We start from the raw sequence: 14,239 nt of genomic DNA, 5'->3' as shown, positions 1-14,239 counted from the left end.
GTGATTCGGTGATCATTAACCAAAGTTAAAATATATCTGTAATTTAAATAGAGTTTGAATTAGTCATTTTGAATTAGTCATCCATGCTAGAAAAAGTCATCCACGCTGTTTGATCTGTACAGTGTGGTATCGTCAACAACCCCTAGCAGCAGACAGTGTGTGCCGACACCTTACGCATTTTGTAGATTTTTTTTTTTTTTACACGTCAGGCTTTGAATCTATGTGAGATGTGGAATTACAGAAGTAAAGTAAGGTTCAACTGAGAGTCAGTGATGGCTGAGGCTAATAGGAGTTTGGCCAGTGCAGCCATCAAACACTGTTAGCATTAGCTTGTACTCTGACAACAAATCATTAAAGCAATATGAGACTTGACATGCCCTTGCTTTTTTACTCTTTGTGATGAGTTGACGGCATGACAACATGAAGAAAAAGGGAAGGGTGTAATTCAATAAAGTAAGACTGAAAATGGTAGAGCCTCTGCTCATAATGCTAGCTAGCTTACTCACTGAGTCAACTACAGAGGCATGAGCTCGAATTCTGACAGGTAGGAGGAGAAACCTGACGTTAACTTCTTCCAATACTGTCCCACCCAACTCAAATCCAACAGAGGAAACAGAAGAAGAGTCTCTCAATCAAAACAACCAGCACTGTTTTTTACCTGACAGTATTTTCCCTAAAGTACAGTTTAACAGTGTTTTATTGGCATGAATGTAATAAGATACACAGTTGCCAAAGCAGTTAACAAGAAACACGTGAACATAAAGATAACATTATAGATAATATTATAGATTACAATATAGATGACAGATTACCTATAGCTGACAGTAAAACATGGATTAAGATGGTTTTTTTTGAGTACTGAGGCTTTTGCCAAGTTGGGCAAGCTTTACAGAATAAAAATACCACTTAGCACAGTGAGATATTGTAAAGCAACGTGTCAAAATATCTACAGTTGAAGTGCATTATTAATTTTAAATGATATTTATTTTGTATGCATGTGAAAGCTAACACTGTTAGGATAGACTGGACTTCTTTGTAGTGTAATTAAACTATTTTTAGCATGAGGGCTTGAGGGTTTTCAGACCTGGAGCCATTAGCAACAATAACATAGTCCAGCTGGATGGCATAGCATTTTAAACTGAAAACGCAATATTTTTTAGCCACTTTAAACAAACAATTACAATTTTTCATTTGGTTGATTTGAATTTTGCTAACATTGTGTAAAACTCATCCAACTTTGCAACTGTTGCTAAGAAAGAATGCGTTTTTGAGCATTGCATGGATTGGTTGTTCATAAGTCAGGAAACGCCCAACAACAGTGCACTGTAGTGTTTAGTATTTTAACATGTAAAAGTGGATACTGGTGTATGTATGTTCACCAGTAGCAGTGAACCCAGATCACAAGAACTATAGGGCTTAGTACAAGAGAACATACACACACATTGCCTGGACCTCCTCTGTGCAGTGGTCAGGGTTTTGCCATGCAGCAGTGGGAGAGAGAGAGTGATCATGCTGACCCCATAGCAGTAGCCTACAGCAGGCAGGGGACTAGCAGCTCTACTGCACAGAATACAAATCATACACACACACTGACCTCAACCCACAGCCTGTGTACTAATACAGAGCACACCAGCCTGCCGGCCTGAGACCTGTCAGAACTGGCCTTATTCAGCACTGCCCCACAGGAACGAGCCTTTGGCCTAAAAGAGTCAACATGGCAGCATGAAAAGGAGGTTCATTTCCTGGATCCTGTTCATGTCGATCTACAGGATGATTCAAGTAAGTAAAAAGAATATCTGATCCTAAATCAGATGACACACCACTGTACTACACTTGATAGACTGAATTTACTTGATTTCCACATGAATAAAACATATTACTGAAAGAAAATTATATACATATTTGAATCAGGTATATTGTTTGGATCACTTTTTTGAAAGCATATTTAGAGATTTGACTGGAAAATGTAGTTTTCCATTTTTTTCTTCACGTGTCTACGTATGTGCATCTGCATACATTTGCAAGTAATGCAAAAACTCCTTTTCAACAAGGGCATAACTACTGTGGGCCAAGTAAGCCAGTGCCTCAAGAATTCAGATAACAAAAAAAATACTAATTAATTAAATAGATAAATAAAACACAGTCCCAGTTTTACAAAATATGAGGTGGTCAGTTGCTCTTATAATATAGAATGGACCCAATGATGCTGAGTTCTTGCATCCCCATGCCTAATATAGACTGCCAAAGCTTTCCTCTGCTTTGTGGTAAGCACACACACACAAAAAATGTCCTACGTACATGTTTCCCCAAAATGTGAAGACATTGAAGCATATTTATTCACCTTCAGAATCATTACTGAACATGAACTGTGGGAGAAAGATGAATGGGTCTTCATATTGCCCTCATTTTAAATTTAACTTGAGAAGCCCTGTTAGCCTAATAGTCCCCCCCCCCCTACAAACTCCATGGTTATGCTGGATTAAAGGAGAAAATATTTTCCCGGCTGGGGCTGGGACCAGGCTTAGAATAGTTCACTAAAACTATCAATCAAATGAAAACTAGCAGTAAAAAACTTGCTCAGGAAAAAAGTGCTCATTAACTGTAATAAAAATAAAAATAATAAATTTCAAAAACACAAAAATAAAATCAAAGCTATAATGACCACTGCAAAACTAACTAAAATAAAATAGAATTGTTGTATAATGGAGAAGCAGAGGCAGATTGCAAATGCGAAGTAACTTTATTAGGGACAGTCTGATACTCAATGTCCATATGACAGGCAGGGGTCAACACACAGGCAGGCAAAACAAGATACAGGTTCATACTGGAAAAAGCCAGAGAGAATAAGCAGGGGTCGAAAACCAGGAAAAACCAACACAAAGAAACAGTCTTAGAACTAGTGAAAACAAAGGGATGTGTGTCTTAATGTCCTGGAATGAACTGCAGGTGTGTGGGAGAGGAGGAGAGTGGGCAGAGCCAGGGAGCCAGGGAGCCAGGTCAAGTCTCCCCAGAAAGGAGGGGGGAGGGCATGACAAAACCCCCTCTCTTAAGGCGTGGCTCCCAAAGTGCACAGAGGGTGGGCCCATATTGTGAGGTCCACTGACAGAAAGTCCAGAGAGGAGAACAGTCCATCAACTGGGTGAACAGAAGGGGACAGGGGCAGGGCCAGCACTGGGGACTAGCTGAGTCAGGAACTGGGAAACCAGCTCTGGAGGATCCATCCTAAAAGCCAGCACTGGAGCAGCTCTGGGAGCCAGTGCAGGAGGAGTAGTCCTAAAAGATGGCACAGGAGCAGCTTGGGAAGCTGACACCAGAACAATACAGGGAGCAGCTTATGGAACTGGCAGTGAAACATGATGGGGAGCTGGCACAAGAGCTATAGGACAGACATTGATGGGCCATTGCTCTCTAGCACTGGATGGAGCCTTGATGGAAGGCATTGACAGACCAGTGCTCTACACAGCACTAGGCAGAGCCATGAGGGCAGGCATCAACGGGTCAGTGCTCTCTGTAGCACTATTCAGAGCCTTGAAACCCTGCTCCGCCTCACTGGCGATTTTCAGAGCAGTGGGCGGCGCTGTGGGCCCTCCGTTGCTTGAGGGTACTCTGAGTCCACTGTGTCCCCATCGCCCCACTCAGTGACACAGGAACTGGAGAGATACTGATATAGCCCCCCCAAAAAAAGTCCTTGGAGAGCCTCCTCTTCTCTCAACCCTGGGCCGGAGGCAGACTGGAAGAGGCTCCAGAACTACAGAACTAGCCACCTCGCTATGTGAGGCCCACATGTGAGCCACCCAGTCTAAGGTAGACCCTCACAGTAACAGAACAATGGAGGCCACTTTAGCTTCCTCAGACTGGTATGTCCCCAATTCAGTGAGCTGATACCATGTTCAGTCTGGTCCAGTACAAAGGGAGAGCGATGGGGATACCAAACACAAAAAGACTACTCTCTTAATCTCAGCCGAAGCGCGGCTGAGAAAACCCCATTCCCAGAGCGGAGTTTCAAAGAGGTTGATACTTTCAAATTGCTGCCAGTCTCGAGAACAAACTCATGCCGACCGAAGTGGACACTACTCCTCCCACATACCGTCTAAGGCCTGGTTAGCTGGTTGCCGTTCCCATTCATGCTTGGCCATTTCATGCCCCGCTCAGCAGCTGAGGCAAAATGGCCACCCTGTAAAAGCTTTCGTGGATTCTGGCAGTATCATCACCTTGGCCTGCCCTGATGCTCATCCATGGATTACTGAATCAGAGGGATTCTTCTCATGTCATGCATACATGGGGACACCTGGAATGTGCCTGCGGTCCAAGTATGGCTGGGAAATGACACTCACAAATAGCCCCTCACTATTGGTCTAGTCTCTGGCTTACCCATTTCATTGCTTATCGGACGAAATTCCCCTGGATTCAGCGGTCCAGGGTCCTCACAAACAAAACCCCCAGTGGAGATGGGTCTCTTGGCCCCATTTTATGTGGCCGAAGCACAAATGAGGAGAACGAAAACAGAGATGCCAGCCTGGAAAGAAAGGATGTACTTTCTTCTAACCACTCTCTTCCCTACTTTTGGCCGGCACAACGAGAGGGTGAGCTTGTTTGAGAAAAAAAGAGAGTGACAGGCAAAAACATTGCATAGGAAAAGGTGGAAGTCATTGATGGGGCCCTGCTATTCTCCAGGAGCTCTGCCTACCTATTACTTCCTGGTAAAAGAGGGTTGACATTACTACACCACAATCAATAGAGGATAACAAACTAAGCTTCTAGTCATGACTCAGAGCAGAATAGAAGTAATCATGCATTTGGCCCATAGTTATCTACGGAGGGGACATCTAGCTTATAAAAAACATTTTGGCTAAAATATGCAATCAATTTCACTGGCACTCCATGGATGCAGAGCTATATAACTTCTGTCAGTGTTGTCCCATATGTCAAAAAACATCCCAGGTAAGGCATCCACCTGCCCCACTTATATCTTGGCTTATCAATGGAGTACTTTTTGAATGAATTGGAATGAATATAGTAAGGCTGTTGCCAAAATCAAGCCGGGGTCACGAGTATGTCCACATCATTTTAGACTATGCCACACGCTACCTGGAGGCACCCCCCCCTTTGAAAAACCACCTCTAGATCCACTGCTCATAAAATGTTCCTCCTTTTTAGCCACAGAAAGGACTGTGATCTTCTCCTTCCATACATTCTCTTTGCAATAAGGGAAGTCCCCCAAGCTTCCATAGGCTTTCAAGCTACTGGTCAGGTGGTGACCAAGATGGCTTCTTGATATAGTCAAAGGAGTTTGGGAGACTTAACCTTACCCGTTTCACTTAGAATATATGACAGAATATGTCATATATATATTTGGTGCTCAAGCCAGATGGTACCTGGAGATTTTTTAATGATTTTTGCCAGCTTAATGACTCCTACCACCTCCTACAATCTTCCTAGAGTAGATAAGCTAAAAGATCAGTTGGGGAAAGCCTGGTTTATCTCCACTCTTGACCTTACTAAAGGCTTTGCCGCCACCTCTTTGGATGATGTCATTATTCATTCTGAGTCCCGAGCAGAAAACCTTGTGCACCTCCGAACGGATGCCTCTGACACAGGGGCTGTGTTGTCTCAGGACTTCGAAGGAGAAAAACACTGGTCCTGTTCATTAGCAGCAAACTGACGCCCACCAAACAACACTCAGGCAATAAAGTGGGCAGTGGAAAAATTCTGGTATTACCTTATGGGCAGGTATTTTGCGCTTATTATCGGTCATTGCAGTGGTTGTCCAGAGCTAAACACAGCAATGTCAGAATTATTGTTAGGCATTTTTCTGTTGTCAGAATTGCGCTACGTCTCAACATGCAAGGCCCTGTTGTCTGTCTCTGGTCTGGATTTTGTCAGGGCAGGCCCCAACACCCTTCCGGTGCACCCCATGTTAAGGCAGCCCAGCAGTCACAAGCTCTGTCAGTGGTGCTGAAGATGAGGCACAGAGGGCACTTAAGAAAGTGAGGCACAGAAGACAATGTCGGGGCCCAGCCCTGCCCCCTCCCTGCACAGCTGGGCTGCACTGATGAGGCCCCAGCTGCACCTCATTCCTGCTGCTGGGAGCAACAGCTCAAAAACTAAGAGCCCAGGCAGAGAGAGTGAATCTCGCTGGGTTACCAACATCTGCTCTCACCTCCTCTTTTCTTTATCCCTTGTGTGTGTCTTACAGATAACTAAGCTGCTGCTGACCAGGAATACCCAAGAAAAAAAGCATCAGTTACTGTGAGTCCCTGAAAAGCCAGTCGTCTGCTCTAGTATCCCTCCAGTGCTGCTCTCCCTCTCGCTGGAAGGTTTTTTTAGTGTTTTGTGACAGACTATCCTACTTAACTGAGTTGTCCTTTTTGCCCTCTTTTTCCCCTCTATTGAGGCCTTTTTGCCAGCCCTGGATGGCTCCCCTCTTCAAATTGAACTGAAGGCAGCTGTGGTTCAAATGAAAAGCAATCTATTAAGCATACCAAATACCCGGATTCTCTCCGGTCTGTATTTAGGCCCGTGGGCTCTCATGCCCCATACATGCGGCAAGCAAGCTACCCTTCCTCCACGCTAAAATAATTCCACATAAGACTACTATTAAACTTCAACACTCCTATATAACACCAGTTACTCAAACTGTAGCCTACTACCTGAGCCAGTTTAAGGGGAGCATGGCTTAGTCCTATATCTCCCATTATATCACAAACGTGACTGCAAATCACAAGCTAGTCCTCAATGAATGGGGATAAATGTCTAAAAACAAAAAAAATGAAAAATGTTTAACCATTTATGTGGGACTTACCTGTAATTTTAGAAAGTAGAAGGATAAATTCCATTAACAAATCAAAGGATTTTCTTTTACAGCAAACTGTTTTTTGGCAGTAGGGGGCTAGCATTATCGCTAACAAGTGCTGATTTGGTGGCCAACTGATCAGCTCATTGGCTGAGTAAAGCGTTTTGCACTTACTGACAGCATGAATGGTCATGTTAGAAAGGCCTATAATGTGTGACGCTGGACAATTTTTCTGTATAAAAATGGTTGAGTGTTTACAATTTTGCACAAAAGTTTCACAAGAATCCATTCCTTTTGGATTCCCTGGGGAGCGCCCTCTTGAGGAAGACATTACTGGGTGGCAATTCTGACTAGAAAATCTCTGCTACTACTGCAAAAGCAATTTAACCACCACATTTGGAACAGCTTGCTGGTTTCTATATGCAGCATGGAGCAATTTTTGTATTGTGACTCATTAACAAGCTTTTTATAGGATTCAATTATATTTAGAGGAAAAATGTATGTATCGCAAAATGTATCAGCTTTGGAACATTTTTGCCAACCACAGGACATGATAGCAGCAATTTTCAAAAATGCCATTTATTTTTCCCATCGACAAAAATGGCTTAGAATCTGAGTTCCTAATATGGGCATGATGAACAGAATGACACATGACTTTAGAGGTCTGTACCACTTTGATGTTCAAGAAAGGGTGTGTTTAATGTGGTCTTGTGCACTGTGCTTGGCAAATGTGAGAAATGTGACATTTTACTTTACATTTTACCTGGAAAGCACACAAATGCACACACAAGTACATAAAAACACAATTGTGAACTGAGGGATTGGGGAACGGCTTCATAATGAAACACACTGCCATTGTGTTGTTGTGAATTAATTAGTTAATGAATTACAATTGATGAATAAATGAATTCAGAGAAATGAGAGAGAGAGAAAGAGAGAAAGAGAGAGTATGTGTGTAAGAGCGAGAGAAAATTAGTGACCAAAAAAGTGACAGAAATGCAGGTGCAAGAAATGAATTATTTATCCTGCCTGGTGGAACGCCAACATCTTTATTAAATAGAATGAGATTCAACAGATGAACAAAGAAAACTCGCTTTTTACCTTCATTTTAGCACCTACATCGGCCGAGATATCGTTGCTGTCAGTTAATGACTTTAATTGACTTTAATTTAACAATGACAGAACTTAATCACTTGAGGTTTTACAAGGCAATATTAAAGAAACTCTGATTTCACTTAGTCACACTGATGCTGATACACAGACTGCTGACACAGAAGAAACGCAGAGAAAGGTTTCACACAGAAACTACTGCCTGAAGGCACGTAGATTTTTCTGTGTGTGTGTGTGTGTGTCACTGCTGTTGAGATGATCTTTCGTCTCTGAAGAGCCATAACACTTCACGCAAATGTCAAGTGGGGACCTTTGAACCTGGGTTGTATATAAAGACGGATAAATCGTTAGCCTGAATGCTGTACAGGTGTGACAACAGCATCATTGTTATGCCTCTGGATCTATCTATAACTTATCTGCAGAGGGAGAGGATGATACAGAGGTAAGATATTTTTTCTACTAGTCTCCGGTATGTTCCACCTCAGTGTGCTGTTAAGAGACATTTAGCGTGTCGAAGAGGGGGCCGGATATTACTGCCATAGCTCATAAACTCATAGCATGCTAGTACATACCACCACACCATTAATGGCCTGAATGCCTACATCCTTAGATCAAAACTCCCTCCTGCCTTCATAGTTTTACACTCTTAAAAATAAGGTTCTTTAGAGCGATGTCACAGAAGAACCACTTTTGGTTCCCTAAAGAACCTTTCCATGGATTGTTCTTTAAAGAATTTGTTTTGTAAATGAGATGTATGAGTGTGAGGAACCTTTTTAAAGTAAAGGACATCTACACTGAGGGTCTCAAAGTACCAGCCTGTGGACCACATCAGGCCCAAGAGACAGCTTCATATGGGCCGTCACATACTTACGATTTACACTTAAAGCAAGACGAGTTAAAGCAACACTGAGTAGGCATGGTCGTATACTCTTAAAAAAGATGGTTCTTAAAGGGTTCTTTAGAAAAGAAAATGGTTCTATATAGAACCATGAACACTCAAAGAACCCTATGTATGATTAAAGGAAAGGGTTCAGATGGAGAATGTGTTGTATATGGTTCCATATAAAACCTTTTTGAAAAGCTTTCAATACATCACTAAAAGGGGTTCTTCTATTGTTACAATGTCAAGCTTGAAACAATAGAACCATTTTTGGTGCTATATAGAAACCTTCTCTAAAAGGTTCCGTTTACAACCATCTACAGCACATTCGCCATCAAACCGAAGATCTCTTTCATGATGCAAAGAACCCTTTAATCATGCAAAGGTTTCTTTGAGTGTTCATGGTTCTACATTGAACCGTTACCCTTGAAGAACCATCTTTTTAAAGAATGTAAATTATTGTAATTTAGACCCATCTGCTTTTGTGGTAGATACAGCACAACAGAGAGGAATGGAAATCAAACAAATCCACTGACATCACACTTATGACCACTTCTCTTTTGCCAACACTTGGCTCATTACATCTTCACTCGATTTCAATGCTATCACAGTAACAGTCACATATAATTTTACTGATAAATACAGTTGTTGGCAAAAGTTTGAATACCCTAGTCAATTTACATGTTTTGTTGATTTTCTAATTGAAAATATCTTAATATATCCTCTGGAGGGAACAAACTTAAACATGGCATTAGAGTTTAACGTATTAGAAAAACACAGAACATAAAGTTTTGTCTAGTCCTAGGTTTGGTACAGGTCACATTTTATATTTTGTGTTTTCTCAATATGTTCAATTTAGCAAATAAACAGTAATTTTACATTAGCCTCTTAAAATCCCAGGCTTATTACATACTAAGCCTTATTGTTTAGTAACTAAAGGGACTTTAATGCAAACTGGCTGAGCTATTCTTAGGTTATAGAAGTGTATAATAAAACTTTTTTAAAAAGCATTTAAAAGGTTGAAAGTGTGTTCTTCATAGAGGATGGGTTAGCTTATTTTCACTTAGAAAATCAACAATTACAAATCTTGCAATTTTACAAGAGATACCCAACATTTTGCATATGACTGAGCACTAAATTACTTATTAAACATTATGTACTTATACTACTAGTACTGCTACTAAAAATAATAATAACAAAAATAGCAACAATTTTTATTATTATTATTATTATTAGTAGTAGTAGTAGTAGTAATTGTGATTTTTGGTGGCAAGAATTTCTAGTAAACACTGGCTGGGTGTTTACTAGAAATGTAATGTTGTTGTGTACTAGAAATGTAATAATGTTGTGTAGATAAAAGGTATGTATGTTGTGTAGATAAAATTCATACCTGGAATAAAAATAATGAGACATTTATTCCCATATTTCAGTTTGCAATGTTGGGCAAAATGTTAAATTAATTTCTTTTTCCTCCTTGGTAAAGACCACTGTGTAGTAGCCCCTGAAACCAATGGGATACATGGTTACAGCCAATGTAACATTTCTAATGAAAGACTTTTAATAGAACACTACATACAAAGCAAGAGCCTTTGAAAGGCCTTTATTTTAAAAGGGCGTCTGCCTTAAATCAGGGCTTTTGATGAAACCCTACATGCAGGGCTGTATGTGGACTATAACTTTCTTTGACCAACCACATGTATACATATAATGTTTCAAAGTAATTTCCTTTCCTCTGTAGACTAATCTAAGCCGCAGTACTCCATATTATGTTAATAATTAGTGACCATCAGTGTCTGTGGCTCACTGTGGAACTATCAGCATTATCTCCGTCCCTCCAAATAGGCCTGCTTACCCACTGTAATTATCTCTATTATCTTCCTTTAAAATCTTCTTTCGAACTGACTGCCCACTTCACAAACGTATGCAACTGACAACGCAATTTACTGCCTTTATTCAATGTATGTGGGCTGAGCAGCTATTCCATGTGGCCGCAAATCAACAGCGTATGTCTGAGCGTAGTAATTAAGAGCTGTGCCTATGAGATGGAACTTCAAAGACCGTGGCCCCCTTCTAATGAAACCCTGGATCTACACATTAGAAGCTAGTATTAATAATTCAGTCTTTGGGATGGTCAAACCAGAGGTAGCATGGAACTTAGATTGCTGCACAAATGGTCAAGCTAAAGCAGCAGTATTGAATGCTAAGTAAGCTTAAGGTTACTGCGCCCTTTTTAACGCAGCGCCATGGCGTCTATCTCCCCTCTGCGCCCCGCTCCACAGATGCTGCGATAATGTTGTTGTTCTATTCCAAGCCTCAGGACTGGCCGGGGCCCCTCGAGACGTGTTTGTGCCATACATTTGGATGCGATAAAGAAAAGAACCTCCGGGGTAGCCGATTCAAAGGTTTCTCCTTTCAAACAGATTCGCTTCAGCTTGGCGTGAGGCACCGCGTGTTGTCCGCAGATATGATTAATTTCTATTACTCTCCTCTCCACAGCTGAAATAACGAACAGCGGCCAATAGAGAGGATTTTATAGTATAAGATTACAGTAGCGGAAGCACAAAGACCATGAGGTCATCTCACTCCTGCCTTTAACCTTTTCAGCTCTATTAGATATCTCACAAACCTGGTTTTTGTCTTCATGCTACAAGAGCCACGAGGAGAGTCCACAAACAGGTCGAGAGAGATAAAAACGCTCTCCAAACGCTGCAGATAAGTAATATCTTTGCACTGAATGCTTCGGAAGCAGCATCCTCTATGTTAACATCAGTGACATAATGGCTAGCAAACTCCTAGATGGATGTTTCTTTTTTTTAATGGGAATTGCTGTAACATCAACTGCGAAGGTTCTTGAAGCACGACTTCTTGGATGTGAGGGGAGGGAGCGCCCCAGGGTGCAAACTTGATTAGGCCGATATTAAATGCAAATGCAAAAAGCCACGTGGGCACTCCAGCGTGTACAGGAGCTGAGACTGAAGATCTCGGCTAAGGGAGGAGAAGCAGATCTGTCTCCTTGCACATAATTTCCGTCGCAAAAAAGATGCGTTTGTCTGTTTGTGTTGCCAAATATAGCACAGTGAAATGATTACCTGATTGTGGATGGGCTGCCCTTGGCAACGTGCACTATATTAAAGGGAGCCGTGTATGAAGTTTCCTCTTTATTGAGTTTGTGGTTGTATCTGAGGTTAGGAAAATAAGGCTGCTATTAGATTATGCTGTATTATGATCTGTGTGTTTGATTGGGCCTACAAGACACTTCCTCCCGCCTGCTTCTGTTCCCAGTCACACTGATGTATGGCAAATATAGGCATTATGAAAAGATTAGCGTGACACAGCTAATTTTGTGTTAAACTGTTTGTACTGGAAGCTGTCAGGGGATTCGCTGCAGAGAGTTCACTGCAGCACGCAGCAATGCAGGGACGGATCGTCACAGCACAGGTTGTTGTTTGACATATTTTGCATTTGCATTTACTTGATATGGATTCTCATCTGCATTAATTAGCGAGGCCTAGCAGGGCCTAATAATGAAAACATTTACGCTACTCTTTGGAAGGGAGGCGTGAGGAAACTGCAAAATTGTTGTTGCCTGCAAAAAGCGAGACATTTTAGGTAGGTAATAACCATTTAAACTCTAATTGGTTGCGATTGACTAATTTTGTGTTGGATAGCATGCGTATATGTGTGGATGTGTGTGCTTGTGAGAATGAGAAATATGGTAAGAGACTACAAATCCTCTAAACAGGAAATTAAGCTTGCGTTGTAATGCCTTGAGCCCATTTTCCATTTTAACCTTGACCAGTGAGGCCTCACACCCTTATTACATTTAATTCCTCAAAAGCAACTCACAGTCAGATATCACATAAGTAATGCTCTTAAAAATGCTGCATGTAGATTAAGGAGGTACATGACAAGGGAAGAGGAGGCAGAGTCTCCTCATGGACAAGCCCCACAACAGGGGAGAGAGGAAGAGGGGGGAGAGAGAAAGAGATGGAGTAGTAGAGCTCATAAATCCATCATGCTCCACAGTCAGGGGAGCGGTGGAGAGATTGAGAGGTGCAGATGTCTCCAGAGTGACACCAGTGTGACTGATTCGGTATTCAGTGGTTCCGGCCACACTCTAAGGCTGAATATTTTTTGATACATATTGATGAATGTCTGCATTCCAGACACACCAAATTGAAATTAATGTAAATTGCATACAGGGACATTACCATAATTGTGCCCAAAATTAGGCACACCAGCTAACCGATTCATAATGATTTATGTGAAGCACGCTCATGTTTTATGAGACTTCTTCTAACTATCAGACAATAAGTATCTGTAATGGGCTCTACTCATTCCATCTATAGATCTGGCCAGCAATGACCTTAGCCCATTACTGGCTAGAGAACACTGCAGTGCTGCATGCATACCAGTCATTATAGTCTGAGTAGGCTGTGTCTGTTTTGTAACTTTAGTGGGAAAAGAAGCCTTACTTCCTCACCCGTTCGTCTTTGTTGGTCTAGCGAGAGAGGCTTGTTTCATTCCACCTACTCTCTGGACATTCCTCTGAGAAGGAGACCCATGTTCATAATTATCAAACTTCTCAAAGTACGAAAGATCCTAGATCTGCACACTGAGAGGTTTGGTAGGTGTTTTTTTTCGGGGGTAGTAAAGGAAATGTTAGCAGGGTGGCATGAGGGGGGCGTCTGTAGTAACACTTTTTTTAATGTCTCTTCAGTGATAAACCTTTCGCAATAAAATGACCACATAATGAGTGAGTTTCTAGTGGGTTATATTTTCTACAAAAACTAAAAGTTAATGATGTTGCGATGATAATGCTTTAGAAATGTAGCTTTCTACTTGCATCATCAGCCTGTGTGATTCTCATGCTAATGCTCTCCCAGTGTAGAGAGGAGGGAGAAGCTCTACCACCCAGACCAGGGGCAAACCAAATGTTAAGGAAAGCCATTTTGTCCTTTCAACAAAAATCAGACCACCTTGGGAGCCACAACATTTTATGTCCATTTTTTCCATCTTGGCTGTACATATGGCTCAGTATGTGCTGAGGTCGTGGTATAGGATCAAAATAACGCAGACTTACTTTCGCTTTAAGCTTTAGCTCAGCTATTGCCGCTTTTCCCACATCTCCGGTGGGAAACTTTTCTGTGTACGTAAAATAGTTTCTTGTAGAATGTCTCTCTATGGTCGACTTTTTACAAGGCTGAAGTCAGCTTCTCATTCGCCAGCTTCTTGTTTGAGTTTTCCAGTTCCACCTTAAATGGTGCCTGAGGCACCAGAATGTACTGCTGCATCATTTAAGCTGGAATGGAACAAATCAAGAAACTGACTTCAGCTTCACAACTTTTAGTATTTGATAGTTTCTCATTGCAGATTAAACGTATCAGGAAGCCAGATGCAAATGAGTCTATTTGTTACAAAATTACCTCTATGTCTTAAATCTTTCTCTTTGCCTT

This window comes from Colossoma macropomum, unplaced genomic scaffold (genome assembly GCF_904425465.1).
Source record: "Colossoma macropomum unplaced genomic scaffold, Colossoma_macropomum, whole genome shotgun sequence".
NCBI classification, from domain to species: domain Eukaryota; kingdom Metazoa; phylum Chordata; class Actinopteri; order Characiformes; family Serrasalmidae; genus Colossoma; species Colossoma macropomum.
This window is presented reverse-complemented; position numbering follows the sequence as displayed.